Here is an 8204-nt window from a genome sequence, read left to right as displayed (position 1 = left end):
TGATTATTAAAACAAAGCTATATATAATGTGCTCTATATAAGAGAACACAATTAATATGGTTTGAATCAAGAAATTCAAGAATAAAGACATTCACACCTCAGAAAGAGGATTTCTCTTATTTATTAGTTTTACTGCCAAGAAATTTCATTTAGCTGGAGCGGAGAAACAACAAACAAGACTATATATTAGTTGTAAGTGAAGATCAAATCTCATTGAAAGATAAAGACAAACATACATCAATTATAAAATATAAATTCATTCATATTTGTATTTTTTATCCCAAATCAAGTCAACCACAGGGAAAAGGAAATTAACCCACTGTTCAACTTTAATTTGACATGTAGAATAATTCTCACATGTCAAAATCAAAAACATCATCAACAACAATGAAACAACCTATAATAGTTTTGGCCATCCATCTGTAATCACTCAAGTACACTGTCAGGAACAAACAATCATAAGAAACAACAAACAGTTCATAATCTTTTCAATTGGGGGATGGAATGTAAGTTAAGATATCACTTTATGTTTCCCAGCTTCAGCTTCTTCTTGTTCTTGCTGCTGTTGAAGGATAAGGCCATCTTGGGTGGCGGCAGGGTCCAGATCCCAACAGCATTCTGGCAGATCATCAGTCCTTTCTCCACCTCTAATTCGCCAACAAGGAACACGATGTGAGAATCTCAACATTCCCTTCTTCAAAACCCAACTAATGGAACCCTTATCTGGGTTCCTCCCATACACAGTCCTGTAACCATCTACTTTCACCAGTGGACTCATGCAAACCCCATCTTCTTCATCATAATCCATCATAACTTCCACCATCTCATATTGATGCCTAACTTCAAAGGGGGTTTCCCTGTTCCATTCCGATGACCAGTTCTTGTATATGGCCCATATATCCCCGCCCCTAGGATAAATTCTAAGGCATCCTCCTCGTTTTATTTTTTCTCTGCTCAATACATGAGAAAAGATGTTCTAAATTTTCCACAATATTTCGTAAAGCCAGATTTTATCCAATTCACTGACCCGAACTCCGCGTCAGTTTTGGAGTTCATGTAACTAATTGCAGTTTTAAACGGTGAGACTGAAATCAGACAGTACAGACGTGGCATAGCATCTTTTTCATCATAGAGCGCCCATATCTGATTCGCCTTGAAGCATTGCTCAGCCCTATCATTGTCAAAATTGTGAAAATCAGAGATAGGAACCTTCATGCACATTGATGCCCTCCTCCTCACCACTGATTGAAGTCCAACTGTGCCAGAAATTGCGGCAGTACTAGGCTTGTTAGACACCACCACCTCTCCTACTGATTTTCCTGCTGCTGCTGCTTCTTTCTGAGGTAAATTTGCTAGGTTTTTCTTCAGTGCAGCTACTTCAGCATCAGCTTTCCTTATCTCTGGCAACTTCTTTCTTAATTCAGACAATGCCCTATTAATTAATAACTTTTTTGAGTCAAAAATTGACATTGATGGTCCCATATCTGATAGATTATTTAAGACGTTTCTACGCATGTGTCATCAAGACTCTTTCTCCTTGAGGGCTTGCCCAGTTTGGAAGGCTCGTGAAGAGATCTCGTGTTTTTATTGCCATTTCCTATAGGGTGTGCCTCGAGAGGGATGGTTATATTTGTATCAACAACCTCCACTGAAGATCCAGAATACGATTTCCGCTTAGATTTAGATACAGCGACTCCATTTGTGGTTGGGATATTTGTAATAGTCCCAAGTTGATTTGCATAGAAGTTTTCAGGAGCAGGAAAATGTTGACAATCAAGAAAAGGATACGAGCCATCTGGAGGTCCTATCCCTTCGTTAATTGCCATGAAAACACCACGACAATTCTTGCAGGATAGTTTTTTTTTTCACGTACTTCAGGAGATACTTATACCGAACGTTACAAGTTGTGCATTTTGTCCAAAAGGAATCACCCCTTTCATAGAAAAAAAAGACTTTATTAATTGTCATCAACAAAGCAAATATAGCAAATATTTAGAATAATTTCATTAAAAGAAAGAAATGATTTAGAATAAGGCCTTGTATGTTTATGGGTTATTTGGATAACCAATAGACAGGGCCACTCGGGGTACCCTAGGCCGACCTTGTTTGGGAGTATCGTAAGAAAATATATGATAAATGAAAGACAACAAAAAAAAAGATAGACCAAAATAGGGGCAAAACCCTTTGACCTTGTATTTCTCCAGATATCGTACAAGGTTCGTTCACTTAGGTCGGACAATATATTCCATGCTTCCGAGAGAAGGTTAAATGCCCCCATCTACCCCAACAGTTTTGTTGCAATAAGGGTTAAGCAGACGATACATCTCCGTAAACTGTCTGATGAGCCTAGCCATAACTACATATGGTTTTAGACCAAAAATTGCATAGAAATCAGTTTCCCCTTTGAATTTTGTCTCAGATGCAGCATAGACATCAAATGTAGCTTTCATTTCTTTTATACCCTCCAAGCTTGGACAAAGAATTTGAGCTCTCAAAGCATAGCTACTTGCACCATTGTAGTCTTTCTCAACAAATCTTTTCTCAGCCTCCTCCCTTTCTGTCCTGTGAACCGACACAATTTTCCTACACCGGAGTGAGTGTCAGCTTCTTTTTTCCTTCATTTGTTTCTCAATTCATGTCAAAATGCAATTCATGAACCAATTGCGAGCTTCAGCTACAGATAGGCGATTGATTTGATTTAGATTGAAATTCATGAAACATTGATATAGGAAGACGTGATACTTATATATCTAATTAGTTTTCATCGAACTACTGTAGGTTTATTAGCTTAGTTTTGTGTATCTGCTGTGGCCTCAGTGTGCAATTCGGATGTTTCATTTTATTTCAAAAGTTTTAATCTGAGTGTTGGATTTACAATTTTGTGGATGCTAATCTGAGTATTGGATTTACAATTTATTTGGTTCTTGTTTGATCTATGGAAATTAACGAAGAGGTGGCTCCCAGGGCGAAAGAGGAGGAGGTTCACATGACAGAAGGGGAGGCGGCTAGACTAGGGCGGAAAAGGAGGAGGCTCATATGGCTGTAGAGGAGGCTCTTATGGCGGAAGAGGAGGCTGCTAGGGAGGTAGAGGTGGCACCTATGGAGGAAGAGGAGGCTGCTAGGGAGGAAAAGGAGGAGGCTCCTATGGTTGTAGAGGAGGCTGCTAGGGAGGTAGAGGTGGCACCTATGGCGGAAGAAGAGGCTGCTAGGGAGGAAAAGGAGGAGGCTCCTATGGCTGTAGAGGTGGCTCCTATGGCGGAAGAGAAGGCTGCTAGAGAGGTAGAGGTGGCTCCTATGGCGGAAGAGGAGTCTCCTACAGAAATTAAGGAAATTAAGGAAGAGGTGGCTACCAGGGCGATAGAGGAAGAGGCTACAATGGAAGTAGAGGAGGAGGTTTGCAGGGCAGAAAGGGAGGAGGCTCCTATGGCGGTAAAGGAGGTTCGCAGGACAGAAAGGGAGGAGGTTGAGAAAAGATTTGTTGAGAAAGACTACAATGACGCAAGTAGCTATGATTTGAGAGCTCAAATTCTTTGTCCAAGTTTGGAGGGTATAAAAGAAATGAAAGCTACATTTGATGTCTATGTTGCATCTGAGACAACATTCAAAGGGGAAACTGAATTCTATGCAATTTTTGGTCTAAAACTATTTGCTGTTAAGGCTAGGCTCATCAGACAGTATACGAAGATGTGTTGTCTATTTAACCCTTATTGCAACAAAACTGTTGGGACAGATGGGGCATTTAAGCCTCTATCGGAAGCATGGAATATATTGTCTGATCTCAGTGAACGAACCGAGAAGGAGGAGAAGGAGAGGTGGTGGTTTCTAACCAGCCTAGCACTGCCACAATTTCTGGCACAATGAAGCTTCAATCAGTGGTGAGGAGGAGGACATCAATGCGACATGACGGTTCCTGACTCTGATTTTCACAACTTTGACAATGAAAGGTCTGAGAAATGCTTCAAGGCAAAGCAGATATGGGCAATATACGACGAAGAAGATGGTATGCCACGTCTGTACTGTCTGATTCGTCAAGTGATTTCAGTCTCACCTTTTAAAATTGCAATCAATTACATGAACTCTAAAACTGTTTCGGAGTTTGGGTCTGGCTTTACGAAATCTTGTGGAAATTTTAGGACATAAAACATTGATGTGGTTGAAGAAGTGAACATCTTTTCTCATGTACTGAGCAGAGAAAAAACAACACGGGGAGGATGCCTTAGAATTTATCCTAGGAGCGGAGATAAGGGTTCCATTTGTAGGGTTTTGAAGAAGGAAATTTTGTGATTCTAGCATTGTGTTCCTTGTTGGCGAATTAGAGGTGCAGAGAAGACTGATGATCTGCCAGAATGATGTTGGGATCTTGACCCAGCTGCAACCCAAGATGGCCTTATTCTTCAAAAGCAGCAAGAAGAAGAAGAAGTAAACTGTTTGTTTTTTCTTATGATTGTTCCTGAGTGTACTTGAGAGATTTACAGATGGATAACCAAAACTATTATAGGTTAGTTGTTTCTTTATTTGAAAACTGTTGATTATTTGTTGTTTTGAGATCAAAGTTTGAAATCAAGCTACTCTTGAATTATCAATAACCATACCCGGTCCAGGATCTGACTTTCTTCTTGCTGGATTGATTGTCTTATTTTGTTATAAAATAAATAAATAAAATATTTAAATTATAATTTATTAATAATTTTTTGGGATAAAGAAATTTGAGTAGATGGTGATTTTAGAAAATAGATACAGACTCAATGTTTAAAACATACTAAAAAAAATGTGTTTAATGTCGACCGATAATAACGTAATATTATTACATCACAATATGATGGGCAACTCTAAGTCAAATATTAGATCTCTCAATTGTGGTTGTCTTAGTACAAGATTACACTAAAAAAAATAAGATTAAAAAAAAAATGCTCTTTTCAACTTTAAAAAGTATTAAAATAAGTGTTTATGAACTAACGTAGTATTACACAAATCAAATATTTTATTCTTAAGTTGCAAATTTTATAATTTATGTTGTCACTCTTTTATAGATATATTTATAAATAGAAGTATTTTGTTTCAACTTTCAATATATATTATTGAAAAATATTATTAATATTATAATACATATTACAACATTATTTGCATTACAGATTTTATTTATGATATTGTATTTTATAATTTATTTTATAATAATTATTATAAATATGCTTAATTTTTAAAGTGTCCGGATTGTCGAGTCAAGAATTGTGGTTAATTTGAATATTTATTTGAGAGTAAATGGATACTTGAGTCGGATTGTGGGTGGACTCGCACATAAACTTAAAATGGTTAAAATAAAATTAAAAATGTTATTTGTATGTTTTGAACTTGCAACCTAACCAAATAAGTACAAACTTTTAACCAACTAGGCTAACAACACTTTATATGTTAGATTCAACACCAGATTTGATGAACACGAGACATTTTAACAATAAAAGTTCAAATTTTTAACTAACTAATCTATATATATAATGATGCTTAATTTTTAAAGTGTCTAGATTGCTGGGTCGAGAGCTATGGTTAATTTGGATGATTATTTGAGATTAAATGGATACTTGGGTCGGATTGTCGGTTGACCCGCCCATAAACTTAAAATGGTTAAAAATAGAATTAAAAATGTTATTTGTATGTTTCGAACTTGTAACCTAACAAAACAAATACAACCTTTTAACCAACTAAGCTAACAACACTTTATATTTAAGATTTAACACCAAATTTGATGAACGCGAGAGATTTTAACAATAAAAGTTCAAATTTTTAACTAACTAATATATAAATATATATATATATAATGATGCTTAATTTTTAAAGTGTCCGGATTGCCAGGTCGAGAGCTGTGGTTAATTTGGATATTAATGTAAGAGTAAATTGATATTTGGGTCGGATTGTGGGTTGACCCGTCCAAAAAACTTGAAACGGTTAAAAATAAAATTAAAAATTCTATAGTTATGGTTCGAACTTGCAACCTAACAAAACAAGTACAATTTTTTAATCAAATAGGCTAATAACACTTTATATTTTAAATTTAACACCAAATTTGATGAACGCGGTAGTTCATCAATAGTTTTTAATTGGTCATAATTCTCTTTTGACTCTGCGCTACATATTTAAATATTATTAGTGAGCAATAATGGAAGAGTTTCATCATATTTATAGAGATAAGGGACATAATTCATATGGATATTGTAAGTCTCGTTTGGGGTATTTTAATGATAGTCTTTACATTTTTTCTTTCACTCGTAGTATGGGTAAGAAATGGACTCTAGAGGTGAAACTAAATGAGTTGAAGAATCAAACTGTATCAATTGTTTTAGAGATCGTTCTGCAATGTGAGAGTAAATGAATACTTGAGTCGAATTGTGGGTTAACCCGCCCTTCAATTTAAAACGGTTAAAAATAAAATGAAAAATGCTATCACATTTTTACTGTAATAACTTTTTCACGGGTTTATTATATTATTATTCGTGCAAATGCACATAATAAATGTTAGCTTTCTTAATAATGACTTATTTATTAATGACTTGTTTAATATTAATTAATTTATTTTTTCTAACAAAAATTGTATTAATATTTATGTTGATAAAAATATTTTTTAAAAATATTTAAAATTATTATTTCAACATGATTTCATTAATTTATAAATTAAATTTTCTTTTTATATTTTACTGATTTAATTAGGCATATATTCTACAACATTTTTACAATAGTTTCATATATCTTAATAATAAATATAGTAATTTCAAATGTATATATTTTATAATAGATAACAATTATATATTTTAAATATTCACAATTAATTTACAAATTTATCTTGCAAGACCACTCGCAATTAATAGGTATTTTTTTAAAATAATTTATACATTTAATTTACTTGCTATATATTTTTTCATATATACAAAATTATATCTTAAATTTATATATAAAATAACATGATTTGAAATAACTTTACAATGTATATTTAAGTTTTTTTTTCAATTAGTTTATTAATAGTATTTGTTCAGTAATAGAAAATATGTATTTTTTAAATTTAAATTAATGGATGATTTCTCATGATATAATCAGGTCCTGATGGCGCCTGAAAACAAGGAGAAAACTACTTTCATCACAGAGGTCGGTATCTTTTGAAATCGAGTGATGCCCTTTGGACTGAAGAATAATGGAGCTACGTATGAGAAAGCAACCATAAGTCACAACTATTCTCCACGACATAATCCACAAGAAAGTCAAGGTCTACGTTGATGATATCATCGTCAAATCAAAGAATCGAGTTGAACATATCACGAACATGGAGAAATTCCTTTACAGGATTTGGAAATACCATCTCTGTTTAAATCGAATGAAGTGCACCTTCAGTGTCACTACTAGTAAGATGATAATATTTCTGATTACTCAAAAAGGAATAGAAGTCAACTTTAGCAAGATTGCGACCTTCACAGCCATGACATCACCCCGAAATGAGCGAGAGGTTCGAAGATTTTTGGATAAAATTCAAAATATTAGTCGCTACATTAGTAAACTCACTTACACTTGCGATCATCTCTTCAAGCATCTTAAGAAGGGTCAAAAGTTGTCTGGAGTGATACTCATTAACATGTCCTCGAGAAGGTGAGGCATATTTGCAATCCCTTCCTATCCTCATGTCTTTGAGGCCAGGAGTTTCTTTAACTCTTCACTTCACTATCACTAAGTTATTTCTATAAAACCTACCCGACTAGAATGATAATAATATGAAAAAAAATATACACAGTTTACGGTCGTTAGGTCCCTTCATCAACCGAATAACTCAATATCGGTGGTATTTCTCCCCGTCGTTATTGCCATTCGCATGCAAACTATTTTGAGTTACCCGGGGCTGTACATAGACCCTCCCTTGAAGATGTCGATGCCTCTGTTAATATAAGTAACATTCGTCATAATGACTATAACATAAGTTTATTAAATATCAAATACGAGTTATATACCTTGTTTGAAAGTACGAGTTATAACCACTCTCATAGTAATAACTTCAATCCAATTTAAATAGTTCTTAGTGAAAATCAAATGTTTAAAATAAAACTCTTTTTATTGGAGCTATACTAATAAATCATTTTAATAGTTTGTTATTAACATTTGATAAAATTATATACTTAAAAGTATCAAATTCTTGAAAATATTATTGAATTATTCTATTCTTTAAATAAAAG

At 34.2% G+C, this 8204-nt stretch overlaps 1 pseudogene; it reads right to left on the bottom strand.

Moving 5' to 3' along the window:
- Nucleotides 1-511: 511 nt before the first annotated feature.
- On the bottom strand, nt 512-1113 carry LOC124930872 (annotated as a pseudogene).
- Nucleotides 1114-8204: the final 7091 nt, after the last annotated feature.

The sequence above is a fragment of the Impatiens glandulifera genome, chromosome 1 (genome assembly GCF_907164915.1).
Source record: "Impatiens glandulifera chromosome 1, dImpGla2.1, whole genome shotgun sequence".
NCBI lineage: Eukaryota > Viridiplantae > Streptophyta > Magnoliopsida > Ericales > Balsaminaceae > Impatiens > Impatiens glandulifera.
This window is presented reverse-complemented; position numbering and strand designations above follow the sequence as displayed.